The 16,995-nt window shown below is 30.8% G+C and overlaps 2 pseudogenes; both read left to right on the top strand.

Moving 5' to 3' along the window:
* The first annotated feature begins 2,332 nt into the window (after positions 1-2,332).
* On the top strand, positions 2,333-3,029 carry LOC147386887 (dirigent protein 22 pseudogene; annotated as a pseudogene).
* Positions 3,030-14,727: 11,698 nt separating this feature from the next.
* Positions 14,728-15,451, top strand: LOC147386886 (dirigent protein 22 pseudogene; annotated as a pseudogene).
* Positions 15,452-16,995: the final 1,544 nt, after the last annotated feature.

Genomic DNA, 16,995 nt, shown 5'->3' with positions numbered 1-16,995 from the left:
ACACAAATTGAGAGTCTTCCAAACCATAAACGGATGAAAGTTACTTGGAAAAATTACTCAAAGGACCTTGGCGAACGAATTTATTTTTAAATAGTCCCTAAGTTTTGTGTGGTAACTTGATAGGACATTTAGTAAACATTTAATTTCTTAATGGTCTATTATTATTGGCGAACTCACCACTTTTTTATTTACTGTTGAATTCACAACTTTTTATTTAGTATCAATCAAACTTGATGCTTTTTTATTTAGTGTCGAGTTCACAATTTTAATTATTGAGTTCGTCACTTTTTATTTATTGTCGAACTTGACGCTCTTTATTTATTATTGAGTTCATCACTTTTTAAATACAAAGTGGGGAGCTCGACATTGGTAAAATCCAACCATTTTCAATTTTTAATTTCGACTAAAATACATGGAAATATCAACTAAAAACTAGAGATAATGACTTGTTCAGTTGATTTTGATTGAGATGTCAAAAATCTAATTTTTTTTGGATGAAAATGATGACTTTGAATAGCGAAGGCTATTAAGAGAGAGAAAATTTACTAAATGGATTATTCAGAGACCATCCATATTCAGAGACCATTCAAAACTTAGGGACTATTTAGAAAGAAATCCCTCTATTAGGGTCATTTAAGTAATTTTTCAAATTATATATGTAGGGGAATACTATTGCTAAGGTCGATGTTTCGTTGAGATGTCAATATCTTCCAATATTTTCTTTTCTAGTAATAACTTTAAATTTTTGTTTTTGAGTGAAAAGATGAGGATATTTTAATCATTTGAATATTAAATAATAAATATTTATTTTTTGTTAAAATAAATTAGGGCATTTTTATCACTAGGTGTTAAGTTATAAATACTTTTGAAATAAATGTAATAGATACTTCAATAACAACATTAATGGGATTTTTGATATATCGAGCAACACTCAAAGTTATTTGCACTCATCATTTATGTTGTGTGCACCCACTCACCTAATGTGTTTTAAGTGGGTGCAGTGAGCACAAATGGTGGGAACAAATCACCAAATCCATTCACAAAAGTTTCATTTCATTACTGCCAAAATACACTTATCTTTTTTCAATAGAAGATAAAAACAAGAATGGGTACTATTAAACAATGTTTTAAAATCAGACCGAACTGGTCGGTCGGAATAGGTTGGACCAGACCATAGCTTTAGCTTCTATGGGTTGAGGCAATCGAAAAAAAATCCAATTTAAAAAAAAAATCAATTGACCTGCCTGATTTGATTGATGACCCGATCAATTTTGTGAAAGGAGCGGTCCAAATTTTTGGTGATTTTCTCATACCCTTCCATGATTTGGTGAATATTTAAGATGTCCCATGTATTTTAAAATTGATGACATGCCGCCCTTGACTTTTAGTCTTCTTTTACAAACAAATGGAAAATGATCAAACTTAATAATATTTTAATTGTTCGGTCCACATGCTTAATAAGACAACCCATAAACTTCATGTCTAGACCAGATTTAAGTTACTTAAAACTATTTTTTTACTTTGAAAATTAATGGCCACTAAACCCTAAAATTTCAAATTCAAATCCTATGGTGTTTTTATTTATTTATTATTAAAATAAAATTTTATTTTTGAAAATTCTTAAAATCTTGTAATTTACATGGTATGATATATTTAGGATTGTGTTTTAGAAGTTGAAATTACCTGATTTTGAGAAGAAATTAAAAACGTTTATTTAATATTTCATTTTTTGGTCTAATTAGATAAAATTTTATTTTAAGGACAACGACTTTTTCGTATCTCAATAACATCATAAATCGATATGTTCTTCCAAATCAATATCTTCTTCAACCTATCACTAATCAAGATTTATTTATGTTAACATCCCAAAAATTTTCAGACAATTTATCCCAGGCTAAGTGAAAACTCAAAATTGAATCAAGCCAAGTTATTTTATAATTTTAAAATCAATCCAAGAAGAAGATGATTCAGTGTTGCTCATGAACAAGATTGTCAATTTTCCTTTCCGTTGACTCGTCCAAGATCCTATATAACGTCTCATATTTTGAAAATATCAACTAAGTTAATGAAAATAAGTTGAATCAATTAGGTCATGTAAATATATATATATATATAATTATTTAAATATTTATATTACCTAAATAAAAACATAATCTTATGATTGACCAATGAGCATCTTCTTACCTTTTTAATTGTACAATAAAAATAATATATTTAGTAAATAATTATCTAAACCGAGTCAAACGATTTATCTCGTTGAAACTAGATGACTCGTCTGAGTCAACTCGGAGAGTCTTAAAAATATGATATTATATAAAGATTAAAGAAGGATACCTAAACCCCATTCTTGAGGTACCCTGTTCTTCTCTTCCAAATTCCAATGGCCAAAATTCGCTCAAATTCCCTTCTTTCTTTCGCTATTTTCTTCATCTTCTCCTTCACATCAACCATCGATCCGAAACAACAGGAGTTCTCAAGAACCCTAAACCCCAAAAAAATGGGTCTGAAAAAGGAGAAATTAACCCATTTTCGAGTCTACTGGCACGATGTCGTTGGTGGCTCGAACGCAACAGCGGTTCAAGTCGCCTCCGCAGCATCAACATTCAAATCCGCAACTTTCTTCGGTGCAGTAATAGTGATCGATGACGCACTAACCGAAGGCCCAGAATTGGAGTCAAAATTGATTGGAAGAGCTCAAGGTCTGTACGCCTCTGCTTCGCAGAACGAACTTGGGGTGTTAATGGCGATGAATTTCGCTTTTATGGAGGGGAAATATAATGGGAGTACGATAAGTATATTAGGGAGGAATACGGTGTTGTCTAAGGTGAGAGAGATGCCGATTATTGGAGGGAGTGGGCTTTTTAGGTTTGCTAGAGGTTATGTTCACGCCAAGACTCATACGTTTGATCTTAAGTCTGGTGATGCCATTGTTGAGTATAATGCTTTTGTTTTGCATTATTGATGTTTTTTTTCTAACCAAAGGAGTTAAGTATTTTGCAAAAATAATTACTGAATCAGTCTCTTTTTTTTTCTTTCTTTTTAATGCTTACCAAAACGGTCACATATCCGATTTAGTAATTATTTATTTTTACCAAAACGGTCATATGTTATTTATATGAATCCATATTCAGCAAAAGGACATGAAGGTAATTATAGAATTGGGTATATGACTGTTTTGGTAAATTTAAACAAAAAATGATTAGGTAAGTAATTTTATTGCAAAAATAGATAACTGTTTAGGTAAGTTTTTTTTATTCATTTAAATATTTCTTATTTATGTAGATATAGATTTTGTGACTGAGGATCTATTGATGTATTTTATAATAAAAATTATAAATATTTAAATCTAAATACCTAATATTGAATGAATTTAAAAAATTTGACTTCTATGATATGAGATGACTCAAATGAGCCAACTCGGTACCGATGATTTAAAATCCATGCAAAATATTAGATGTGATGAGTCTAGTATGAGAAGAGAGGCATATCCATTCTATTAAGTTTGTACCCCATAGTGTGAATCATATTGAACTACATAACCACATGACAAACATATTTTGTTCCCCCAATGTGATTGGGAAAAGACAATAGTAAAAACACGGGCTTTCTAGAAGATGTCTCTTTGACATATTCCCTAAAAGGCGACAACCATCGTCGTAAGATTATCAAACATAATAGAGCAAAACGTGATGGTTGTCAACCACCTCATCCTCTCTAAAAACCTATAAAAGAAGATTCGACGAAGTTTCAAGTAAACAATTTTGTTCATCTTAAAATGATACAACAAAATGAAAAATTGACTTAGGCATTAGAGTGTGATCTGCAGGTGATCAAGAAAATTTGAAAACAATTGGAAAAGAAGAACAAAAGACCTCAAATCTCACATCAAGTTGTAGGCATCAAATTTTTTTAATAGACTTTGCAACTTTCTAAATTATCCGAAAGTCTCTAAAATTAGACTTGGGCCTATACATTTTAATTAAGACCCATTGAATGACCTTCTAAATATTGGGATTTTGAATTTTCAAAAATAAAGCCCATGTTCCAAAGTAAGTCTAAGTGATCCACATATTAAGTATTGAGCCTTACATCCAAATAAATGAGTTTGGCCCACTACTAATTCATAGAATGTTTTAAATCGGGGTATAATTGTGAAGTTAAATTATCCTTAAGTCTATAAATATTAAAACCTCCCTCTGGGATGGGAGGGGGGGGGGATTGACTGGATCATTCTTTCTTAGAAGAAAGAAGTTCTCTATCTAGAGAAGAGAAACTCTTAAACCTTCCTCCAAGACGAAGTAAATTCTTCAATAGTTTCAAACTCCAATTAAAGAGAAGATCAAGTCTAAAACCTTTCTCTAGAAGTCAAGAAATCATTCTTAGTCGATAAAATGTGAAGTCGAAAGAAAAGAAAATTTACAGAAGATCAAACAAAAATAAAGTCATCATCAAAGCAATCTTCTCAATCGATCATGCCCGAAGCTCGGACAAAAGAAAACTATATTCACGTCATCATCTTTATTTTGTATTTGACAGTTGATTAGAGGACTACACTTAAATCTATATCTCTATTTTATCAAAACCATTATAAAATCATTTACGATCTTTTTTCACAAATATCGAGATAAATTTGTGAAATTTATTGTCGACACACATATCTTGTGGTATTGCAAGAATTTATTTATGTATTTCTCCTATTTGGGTTATGAGTCTAAGCCCTCAAACTTCACTTACTCAAAAAAAAAAAAAAAAAAAAAAAATTGAGATTAAGTTTCTACTTAATATGCCTTTTGCCTTGAATAAAGAACTAATCCAACTACCCACTGCTTGAATCAACTTTGTGGCAACAGACTATTCTTCTGATCTTCTTTTTTCTATTTTAATTCCTCACTTCTAACTTTAACATGGTCGACATGATAACCTTTCTATGACCTTCCCATTGATGGGACCTACACAAAGATGACAAAAAATTATGCTAAAAGATTTTGGACCACCACGTGAGATGTATTTTATTGAACAGATATTGATGGCTCTCTTGCATTCCAACCATATAAATGATAAAAGAGTTTCTGCCATTATTATATCTAGAGTGTTTGTTACTTAGGTTGCAAGGCCTCAAATTATATAGGGAAAATTACTTAGAGGACCCTCGTGGAAAGATTTTTTTTTATAAAAAATCCCTAAATTTTCGACGGTAGATTGGAGGACATTTAATATACTTTTCTTTTCTAAATGATCTCTCATTATTGGCGAACTCAGCGCTTTTATATTTAATGTTGAGTTCACCACTTTTATTTACGGTCGAACTCAACGCTTTTTATTTATTGTCTAGTTCAGAAGTTTTAGTATCAAACTCACCACTATTTACTTTTGAGTTCATCACTTTTATTTACTGTCAAACTTGATGCTTATTATTTATTGTCAGGTTCACAATTTTTACTGTTGAACTCACCACTATTTATTGTAGAGTTCACCACTTTTTTTATTTAAAAAGTGGTGAACTCGACATTGGTAAAACCCACCCATTTTCAAGTTTCGAGTTTTTTCAATTAAAATACATGGAAAGATTGATTAAAAACTTGAGATAACGACTTTTTTTAGATGATTTCAAACCAAAAGAACCATTCTCGAACGATTTTCATTCAAAAACTAAGAAAAACAAAAAAACAAAAAAAGGTGAAAAAGTCCTAATTTTTTTACATATATCTTCAAAATGTTTGAAAATCCTTTCTAGGGGAATGAAGTATCTGAAACTCAATTGAAATGCTAAAAAATCAATTCTTTTTGGATGAAAACGATGACTTCAAATGATTTGGGCATTCAATCGTGAGAAATGTGAGAGTTGAGGTCCATGAACTGCTAAGAAAAGAAAAGTTTACTAAATGGATTATTAAGAGATTACCCAAAAGTTAAGGACTATTTAGAAAGAAGTCCCTCTGTGAGGGTCCTTTAAGTAATTTTCCCTTTTAAATTTCTACTAACCTAAAAACACAAATCGGGAGTCTTCCAAGTCATAAACTGAAGAAAGTTTATTGGAAAAATTACTTAAGGGACCCTAGCGGAAGAATTTATTTCTAAATAGTCCCTAAGTTTTGTGCGGTAGATTGATGAGACATTTAGTAAACATTTAATTTCGTAATGGTTTGTTATTATTGGCGAACTCACCGCTTTTTTATTTACTATTGAGTTCACCACTTTTTATTTATTATCGAACTCGATGTTTTTTTTCTTTAGTGTCAAGTTCACAATTTTAATTATTGAGTTTATCACTTTTTATTTATTGTCGACCTTGACGCTTTTTATTTATTGTTGAGTTCATCACTTTTTAAATACAAAGTGGTGAACTAGACACTAGTAATATCCACCCATTTTCAATTTTTGATTTTGACTAAAATACATGGAAAGATCGACTAAAAACTTGAGATAACGACTTGTTCAGTTGATTTCGATTGAGATGTTAAAAATCTAACTTCTTTAGATGAAAACGATGATTTTGAATAGCTAGGGCTATTAAGAGACCATTAAGAGAAATTTTTTTTTATTAAATGGATTATTAAGAGACCATCCCAAACTTAGGGACTGTTTAGAAAGAAGTTCCTTTGTCAGGGTCATTTAAGACGTTATCATCATCCGATATTTTCTTTTCTAATAATAATTTTAATTTTTTGTTTTTGAGTGAAAAGATGAGGATATTTTAATCATTTGAATATTAAATAATAAATATTTATTTTTTGTTAAAATAAACTAGGGTATTTTAATCATTAGGCGTTAAGTAATAAATACTCGTGAAATAAATGTAATAGATACTTCCATAAAAACATTAATGAGATTTTGATATATCTACGAAGACTCGAAGACTCGGAGCTATTTGCACCCATCGTTTATGTTCTGTGCACCCACTTACCTTTATACATCCCAACCTAAAATGTGTTTCGAGTGGGTGCAGTGGGCACAAATTGTGGGTACAAATCGCCAAATCCATTCACAAAAGTTTCATTTCATTACTACCAAAATACACTTATCTTGTTTCTATAGAAGATAAAAACAAGAATGGATACTATTAAACAATGTTTTAAAAATCAGACCGAACATGTCGATCGGATTAGGTTAGACCAGACCCAAGCTTTAGCTTCTATGGGTTGAGGTGATTGAAAAAAATCCAATTAAAAAAAAAAAAAATCAATTGGCCTGCCTGGTTCGATTGATGACCCAATCAAGTTTGTGAAAAGAACGGTCCAACTTTTGGGTGATTTTCCCATACCCTTCCATGATTTGGTGAATATTTAAGATGTCTCATGTGTTTTAAAATTGATGACATGCCCCCTTGATCCTTTAGTCTTCTCTTACAAGCTAATGGAAAATGATCAAACTTAATAATACTTTAATTATTGGGTCCACATGATTAATAAGACAACTCATAAACTTCGTCTAGACTAGATTTAAATTAATTAAAACTATTTTTTTACTTTGAAAATTAATGGTCACTAAATCGTAAAATTTCAAATTCAAATCCAATTATGCTTTTTTTTTTTAATTTATTTGTGAAAGTTGTTAAAATCTTGTAATCTACATCGTGTGACATATTTAGGATTGTGTTTTTGAAGTTGAAGTTACCTGATTTTGAGAAGAAACCAAAAATGTTTACTTAATATTTCATTTTTTGGTCTAATCACATAAATTCACCGGTCAGACCGTTTTGGACTGACCGGGTCAATCATACCGATTAACAACCAATCCAATTTTTAAAACATTGCTTTTAAAAAAGAAAACCATCAGAAAATACTAATATCCCAATAAGTCGGGATGAAAGTCACTAATCTCACCATAGATAAAACGATTCAAGTGTGCTTTGGAGGTTAGGGTAAGGGTGCAAGTTAATTCAGTTCAAACCGAGAACCGAACCAAACCGTGTGATTTTGATTGGTTTGGTTCAATTTTTATTAAGTACGGTTCGGTTTCGGATTTTACAAATGAAAAATCGATAGGTTCGGTTCGATTCTTGGTTCAAACTTAATAAAAAATCGAACCAATAAGTTTTTTAAATATAATATAAGTTTTTTTTTTTAACCCTAACTACCCTCTCTCTTTCTCTCTATGTCGTCTCAGTCATCTGTTACAGCTGCGGGCTGCTGGCTGCTCTCAACTCCGGTGGGCGGTCTCTCTTTCTCTCTTGCAACAGCGGGCGTGTGGCTAGAGCTAATAGCTGCGGGCTCTCTCAACTCCAACGGCCGACAGGTCGCCTCTCCATCTTTCTCTCTCTCTCTCTCACACACACACACACACATTAATCGTCTCTTTCAGTTAAGGGCTGTAGGCTACAACTGGTCTCTTCTTCCATCCTTCTTTTTCTCTCCTCCTCTGATCTTCTCCATTAGTAATAGCGGAGGTGACGATTGGCTATCTCCATCTGCAATTGCTAACGAAGGTATTTTCCATTATTTTATCGAATAATTGGTGTATTTTTTTTCAACCCATGGAACCGAACCAAACCAAACCGAATTAAGGTCAGTTTGGGTTGGTTCGGTTCTAGATCAAATCAGTTCAATTCTGATTCTTATATAATGGAACTGACCTTGGTCGGTTCGATTTTAATTTTGTTCTAAACCGAACTAATCCGAACCAAATTGCACCCCTAAGGATAACCATATGTTATTTTTTGGAGGATAATAAATCTTTTGGTGTCTTATGAAAATCATGGATTGTTTTTGCCAAAAAATATTAAATCAATCATTTTTATAATATTTATAAAAAATAATTATATATTTGATTTCATAATTATTTAGTTTTACCAAATTGGGTATTTATTATTCCATCACATTTGCCATTTGTTTATTTACTCAAGGCATAAAGGTAAATTCAGTTTAAGTTTTCAAAACAATAAAATTAAAATTATTATGACTATTTTTTTTTGTAAATATTTAAAAACATGACTGATTAAATAATTTTGAAAAAATATATGACTGTTTTTGTAATTTTGTCTGAATCTATGTTTCTAACCCTTTTCTTAATCCAAGTATCCATCAACCAGAAAATCATGACTCATATTTTAGGTGTAGACCATTACGCCAGATTGTCCTCCATGTGACGTCATCCCATCGTCATCATATAATAATCTAAGAAGTAGTCCTCCAACTTTTACTATTATTATTATCGACACCAAAACCAAAACAAAAACCATTATTAGTGCCAGCTCTTCAAAGAATATTACCAATAAGAATATTTTTTTATTGAAAATTCATATCCTACACTCTAGTGAGTGGTATCTATGAAACTTCAGGTCTTGTTTGCAAGCCAAATCATGGGGATTAAAATTCATAGGAGATTTAGATGATCATTCCGACGAGTAATCCTAATCTCGAAGGCAATCAATCAAGATGATCAATGTAAATCATCCATCACGTCAATTCATACAAGATCTAACATGATTTGATAATATTTATTGAATTTATGAAAATTTGATCAATCAATTATATTTTTATATATAAAGTAATTACTTTTTAATAATTCAAATGTTCGTCATGTATATAAAACATAAATATATGTCATTAATAATTATAAATCAATTTAAGACAAAATAACTCAGATGAATCAAATCCGTGCCCATAAATGTTTGATCATTCCTTAGATTGACCTAAAAAATCAAATTCTGATAAATTTTTTTCTTTTTTTGAAATATTTATTCTTTACTATTATGATGATCAGAGAAGGCCCAGTAGAAGTGATTCGACAATAAATTTTTGATCTTACAAATGTCTAACATAATTAAGGTTATTTTGATAAAAAACCAAGAAAATTATATATTACATCAGTAAAATCATGTTGGTTAATTTTCAAAATTAAAAAAATATATATTATTTTTATTGTATAATATTTTAAAAAAATTTAATTAATATTTTAATTATAGATAAGCCTAAATCTCTTTCCGGAAGTCAAGAAATCCTTCTTAGCCGATAAAACGCGAAGTTCGGAGAGAAGAAAATTTACAGAAGATCAAACACAAATAAAGTCACCGTCAAAACAACATTCTCAGTCGATCACACCTGAAGTTCGGACAAAAGAAAACTATGCACACGTCATCATCTTTATTTTGTATTTGACAGTTGATTAGACGACTACACTTAGATCTATATCTTTATTTTTATCAAAACCATTATTAAATCGTTTGTAATTTATTTTTTCATGAATCTCGAGGTAGATCTGTGAAAGTTATTGTCGACACATGTATCTTGTGGTATTGAAGAATTTATTTATATATTTCTCCTATTTGGGTTATCAGTAAGTTCTCAAACTTCACCTACCCAAAAAAAATTAAGAATAGGTTTACACTCGATATGCCTTTTGCCTTGAATAAAGAACTAATCCAACTACCCACTCTATGCTTGAATCAACAACTTTGTGGCAATGGACTATTTTTCTAACCTTTTTTTCATTTTTAATTCCTCACGCTTAACTTTAACATGGTCGACATGATCGCCTTTCTATGACATTCCCATTGATGGGCCCTACACAAAGGTGAGAAAAGATTTTGGATCATCACGTGAGATTATTTTATTGAACAAATGTTTATGACTCTCTTGCATTCCAACTAGGGGTGTCAATGGATAGTCAAAAATTCAAATTCGAATTCAAAAAATTGGATATTATTTGAAAATTTTGGACATTGGATTTGAATTCAGATAGTTTTATATATTCGAATCTTTATCAGATATGGATTCAAATATTAACATTTCGAATCCGATAATATACGATTTGAAATAATATATAATATATATGATTTTATTTGATTTATTTTTTATATAAATAATATAATATATATTATTTGATTTGATATATTTATTATATACATAGTATAATACATAATAAAAATTTTTAATAATGAAAAATCAGTTGGATAAGGAAAAATTGTATTTTTTTTTAAATATACAAATTATTCGAATTCTAATCGGATAACCGGATTTGAATTCGAATAGAATTTTAGAACATCCTTCGGATTTGAATCCGAATTCAAATATCAGACAAAAATTTTGAATTCGGATTCGGATATTACTATATCCAAACCAAAAAGCGTTTGTTGACAGCCCTAATTCCAACCATGTACATGATAAAAGAGCTTATGACATTATTAGATCTAGGGTGTTTGTTACTAAGTTGCAAGGCCTCAAAATATATTGGAAAAATTACTTAGTGGACTGACGTGGAAGAATTTATTTCTAAATAGTCCCTAAGTTTTCGACGGTAGATTGGCAGAACATTTAAGTATACTTTTCTTTTTTAAATGGTATTTCATTATTGGCAAACTCACCGCCTTTTTATTTAATGTCGAGTTCACCACTTTTATTTATGGTTGAATTCAACACTTTTTATTTACTGTTGAGTTTACAAGTTTTAGTGTCAAACTCACCACTGTTTCCTTTCGAGTTCATCACTTTTATTTTATTGTCGAACTCGATGCTTATTATTTATTGTCAGGTTCAAAAATTTTACTATCGAACTCACCACTATTTATTGTCAAGTTCACCACTTTTTATTTAAAAAGTGGTGAACTTAACATTGGTAAAACCCACCCATTTTCATATTTAGAGTTTTTTCGATTAAAATACATGGAAAGATTGACTAAAAACTTGGGATAAACAACTTGTTTTAGATGATTCAAATCGAAAAAACCATTCTCAATCTATTTTCATTCAAAAACAAAGAAAAAAAAGGTGAAAAAACCCTAGTTTTTTTACATACATTTTTAAAATATTTGACACCCCCTTGAAAATGACATCTTCTTCCTTCTTAAATCCTTTCTGATGGAATGAAGTATCAGAAACTCGCTTGAGATGCTAAAATCCAATTTTATTTTATTTTATGAAAATGATGACTTCTAATGGTTAAGACATTCAATCGTGAGAAATGTGAGAGATGAAGTCCATGGATTGTTAAAAAAAGAAAAGTTTACTAAATGGACTACTAAGAGATTGCCCAAAAGTTAGGGACTCTTTAGAAAGAAGTCCCTCTGCGAGGGTTCTTTAGGTAATTTTCCCTTCTAAATTTCTACTAACCGACAAACACAAATTGAGAGTCTTCCAAACCATAAACGGATGAAAGTTACTTGGAAAAATTACTCAAAGGACCTTGGCGGACGAATTTATTTTTAAATAGTCCCTAAGTTTTGTGTGGTAACTTGATAGGACATTTAGTAAACATTTAATTTCTTAATGGTCTATTATTATTGGCGAACTCACCACTTTTTTATTTACTGTTGAATTCACAGCTTTTTATTTAGTATCAATCAAACTTGATGCTTTTTTATTTAGTGTCGAGTTCACAATTTTAATTATTGAGTTCATCACTTTTTATTTATTGTCGAACTTGACGCTCTTTATTTATTATTGAGTTCATCACTTTTTAAATACAAAGTGGGGAACTCGACATTGGTAAAATCCAACCATTTTCAATTTTTAATTTCGACTAAAATACATGGAAATATCAACTAAAAACTAGAGATAATGACTTGTTCAGTTTATTTTTATTGAGATGTCAAAAATCTAATTTTTTTTGGATGAAAATGATGACTTTGAATAGCTAAGGCTATTAAGAGACCATTAAGAGAGAGAAAATTTACTAAATGGATTATTCAGAGACCATCCAAAACTTAGGGACTATTTAGGAAGAAGTCCCTCTATCAGGGTCATTTAAGTAATTTTTCAAATTATATATGTAGGGGAATACTATTGCTAAGGTCGATGTTTCGTTGAGATGTCAATATCTTCCAATATTTTCTTTTCTAGTAATAACTTTAAATTTTTGTTTTTAAGTGAAAAGATGAGGATATTTTAATCATTTGAATATTAAATAATAAATATTTATTTTTTGTTAAAATAAATTAGGGCATTTTTATCACTAGGTGTTAAGTTATAAATACTTGTGAAATAAATGTAATAGATACTTCAATAACAACATTAATGGGATTTTTGATATATGGAGAAACACTCAAAGCTATTTGCACCCAGTGTGCACCCACTTACCTAATGTGTTTTAAGTGGGTGCAGTGAGCACAAATGGTGGGAAAATCACCAAATCCATTCACAAAAGTTTCATTTCATTACTGCCAAAATACACTTATCTTTTTTCAATAGAAGATAAAAACAAGAATGGGTACTATTTAACAATGTTTTAAAATCAGACCGAACTGGTCGGTCGGAATAGGTTGGACCAGACCATAGCTTTAACTTCTATGGGTTGAGGCAATCGAAAAAAAATCCAATTAAAAAAAAAAATCAATTGACCTGCCTGGTTTGATTGATGACCCAACCAATTTTGTGGAAGGAACGGTCCAAATTTTTGGTGATTTTCTCGTATCCTTCCATGATTTGGTGAATATTTAAGATGTCCCATGTGTTTTAAAATTGATGACATGCCCCCCTTGACTTTTAGTCTTCTCTTACAAACAAATGGAAAATGATCAAACTTAATAATACCTTAATTGTTGGGTACACATGCTAAATAAGACAGCCCATAAACTTCATGTCTAGACCAGATTTAAGTTACTTAAAACTATTTTTTACTTTCAAAATTAATGGCCACTAAACCCTAAAATTTCAAATTCAAATCCTACGGTGTTTTTATTTTTTATTATTAAAATAATAATTTATTTTTGAAAATTCTTATAATCTTATAATTTACATGGTATGACATATTTAGGATTGTGTTTTAGAAGTTGAAGTTACCTGATTTTGAGAAGAAATTAAAAACGTTTACTTAATATTTCATTTTTTGTTCTAATCAGATAAAATTTTGTTTTAACGACAACAACTTTTCCGTATCTCAATGACATCATAAATCCATATGTTCTTCCAAATCAATATCTTCTTCGACCCATCACTAATCAAGATTTATTTATTTTAACATCCCAAAAATTTTCAAACAATTTATCCCAGGCTAAGTGAAAACTCAAAATTGAATCAAGCCAAGTTATTTTATAATTTTAAAATCAATCCAAGAAGAAGATGATTCAGTGTCGCTCATGAACAAGATTGTCAATTTTCCTTTACGTTGACTCGTCCAAGATCCTATATAACGTCTCATGTTTTGAAAATATCAACTAAGTTAATGAAAATAAGTTGAATCAATTAGGTCCTATATATATATACATATATATATATAATTATTTTAATATTTATATTACCTAAATAAAAACATAATCTTATGATTGACCAATGAGCATCTTCTAACCTTTTTAATTGTACAATTAAAATAATATATTTAGTAAATAATTATTTAAACCGAGTCAAACGATTTATCTCGTTGAAACTAGATGACTCGTCTGAGTCAACTCGGAGAGCCTTAAAAATATGATATTATATAAGGGAAATGTTCAGCAACAAACATTTTGACAAACATTTTGGCAAAACATTTTCAAAATATGAGTTAGAGGTTTTGGAATGAGCTGATTTTTGTTGAGGATGATCTCTACGGTGAGGAGATCATCATCACCAAAAATCAGCCCATTCCAAAACTTCTAACCCATCAAAAATGGTTTACAAAAAATGGACGGTTCACGATTTTTCAACTTGTAAACATGGGACTAGAAGTTTTGGAATGAGTTGATTTTGGTGAGGATGATCTCCTCACCGTAGAGATCATCCTCACCAAAAATCAGCCCATTCCAAAACCTCTAACCCATGTTTTGAAAAATGTTTTGCCAAAATGTTTGCCAAAATGTTTGTTGCTGAAAGGGACCCATTATATAAAGATTAGAGAAGGATACCCAAACCCAATTCTTGAGGTACCCTGTTCTTCTCTTCCAAATTCCAATGGCCAAAATTCGCTCAAATTCCCTTCTTTCTTTCGCTATTTTCTTCATCTTCTCCTTCACATCAACCATCGATGCGAAACCACAGGAGTTCTCAAGAACCCTAAACCCCAAAAAAATGGGTCTGAAAAGGAGAAATTAACCCATTTTCGAGTCTACTGGCACGATGTCGTTGGTGGCTCAAACGCAACAGCAGTCCAAGTCGCCTCCGCAGCATCAACATTCAAATCCGCAACTTTCTTCGGTGCAGTAACAGTGATCGATGACGCACTAACCGAAGGCCAGAATTGGACTCAAAATTGATTGGAAGAGCTCAAGGTCTCTACGCCTTGCTTCGCAGAAGGAAATTGGGTTGTTAATGGTGATGAATTTCGCTTTTATGGAGGGGAAATATAATGGGAGTACGATAAGTATATTAGGGAGGAATACGGTGTTCTCTAAGGTGAGAGAGATGCCGATTATTGGAGGGAGTGGGCTCTTTAGGTTTGCTAGAGGTTATGTTCACGCCAAGACTCATACGTTTGATCTTAAGTCTGGTGATGCCATTGTTGAGTATAATGCTTTTGTTTTGCATTATTGATGTTTTTTTTCTAACCAAAGGAGTTTAGTATTTTGCAAAAATAATTACTGAATCAGTCTCATTTTTTTTTTTTTTTCCTTTCTTTTTAATGCTTACCAAAACTGTCACATATCCGATTTGGTAATTATTTATTTTTACCAAAACGGTCATATGTTATTTATATGAATCCATATACAGCAAAAGGACATAAAGGTAATTATAGAATTGGGTATATGACTGTTTTGGTAAATTTAAACAAAAAATGATTAGGTAAGTAATTTTATTGCAAAAATAGATAACTGTTTAGGTAAGTTTTTTTTATTCATTTAAATATTTCTTATTTATGTAGATATAGATTTTGTGACTGAGGATCTATTGATGTATTTTATAATAAAAATTATAAATATTTAAATATAAATACCTAATATTGAATGAATTTAAAAAATTTGACTTCTATGATATGAGATGACTCAAATGAGCCAACTCAGTACCTATGATTTAAAATCCATGCAAAATATTAGATGTGATGAGTCTAGTATGAGAAGAGAGGCATATCCATTCTATTAAGTTTGTTCCCCATAGTGTGAATCATATTGAACTACATAACCACATGACAAACATATGTTGTTCCCCCAATGTGATTGGGAAAAGACAATAGTAAAAACACGGGCTTTCTAGAAGATGTCTCTTTGACATATTCCCTAAAGGCGACAACCATCGTCGTAAGATTATCAAACATAATAGAGCAAAACGTGATGGTTGTCAACCACCTCATCCTCTCTAAAAACCTATAAAAGAAGATTCGACGAAGTTTCAAGTAAACAATTTTGTTCATCTTAAAATGATACAACAAAATGAAAAATTGACTTAGGCATTAGAGTGTGATCTGCAGGTGATCAAGAAAATTTGAAAACAATTGGAAAAGAAGAACAAAAGACCTCAAATCTCACATCAAGTTGTAGGCATCAAATTTTTTTAATAGACTTTGCAACTTTCTAAATTATCCGAAAGTCTCTAAAATTAGACTTGGGCCTATACATTTTAATTAAGACCCATTGAATGACCTTCTAAATATTGGGGTTTTGAATTTTCAAAAATAAAGCCCATGTTCCAAAGTAAGTCTAAGTGATCCACATATTAAGTATTGGGCCTTACATCCAAATAAATGAGTTTGGCCCACTACTAATTCATAGAATATTTTAAATCGGGGTATAATTGTGAAGTTAAATTATCCTTAAGTCTATAAATATTAAAACCTCCCTCTGGGATGGGAGGGGGGGAGGGGGGATTGATTGGATCATTCTTTCTTAGAAGAAAGAAGTTCTCTGTCTAGAGAAGAGAAACTCTTAAACCTTCCTCCAAGACGAAGTAAATTCTTCAATAGTTTCAAACTCCAATTAAAGAGAAGATCAAGTCTAAAATCTTTCTCTGGAAGTCAAGAAATCATTCTTAGTCGATAAAATGTGAAGTCGAAAGAAAAGAAAATTTACAGAAGATCAAACAAAAATAAAGTCATCATCAAAGCAACCTTCTCAATCGATCATGCCCGAAGCTCGGACAAAAGAAAACTATGTACACGTCATCATCTTTATTTTGTATTTGACAGTTGATTAGAGGACTACACTTAAATCTATAT

Source organism: Akebia trifoliata, chromosome 14 (assembly GCF_017979445.1).
Source record: "Akebia trifoliata isolate Shusen 1 chromosome 14, ASM1797944v1, whole genome shotgun sequence".
In the NCBI taxonomy this organism is placed as follows: domain Eukaryota; kingdom Viridiplantae; phylum Streptophyta; class Magnoliopsida; order Ranunculales; family Lardizabalaceae; genus Akebia; species Akebia trifoliata.
The sequence above is the reverse complement of the archived record's forward strand: the minus strand, read 5'-3'. Positions and strand labels throughout refer to the sequence as shown.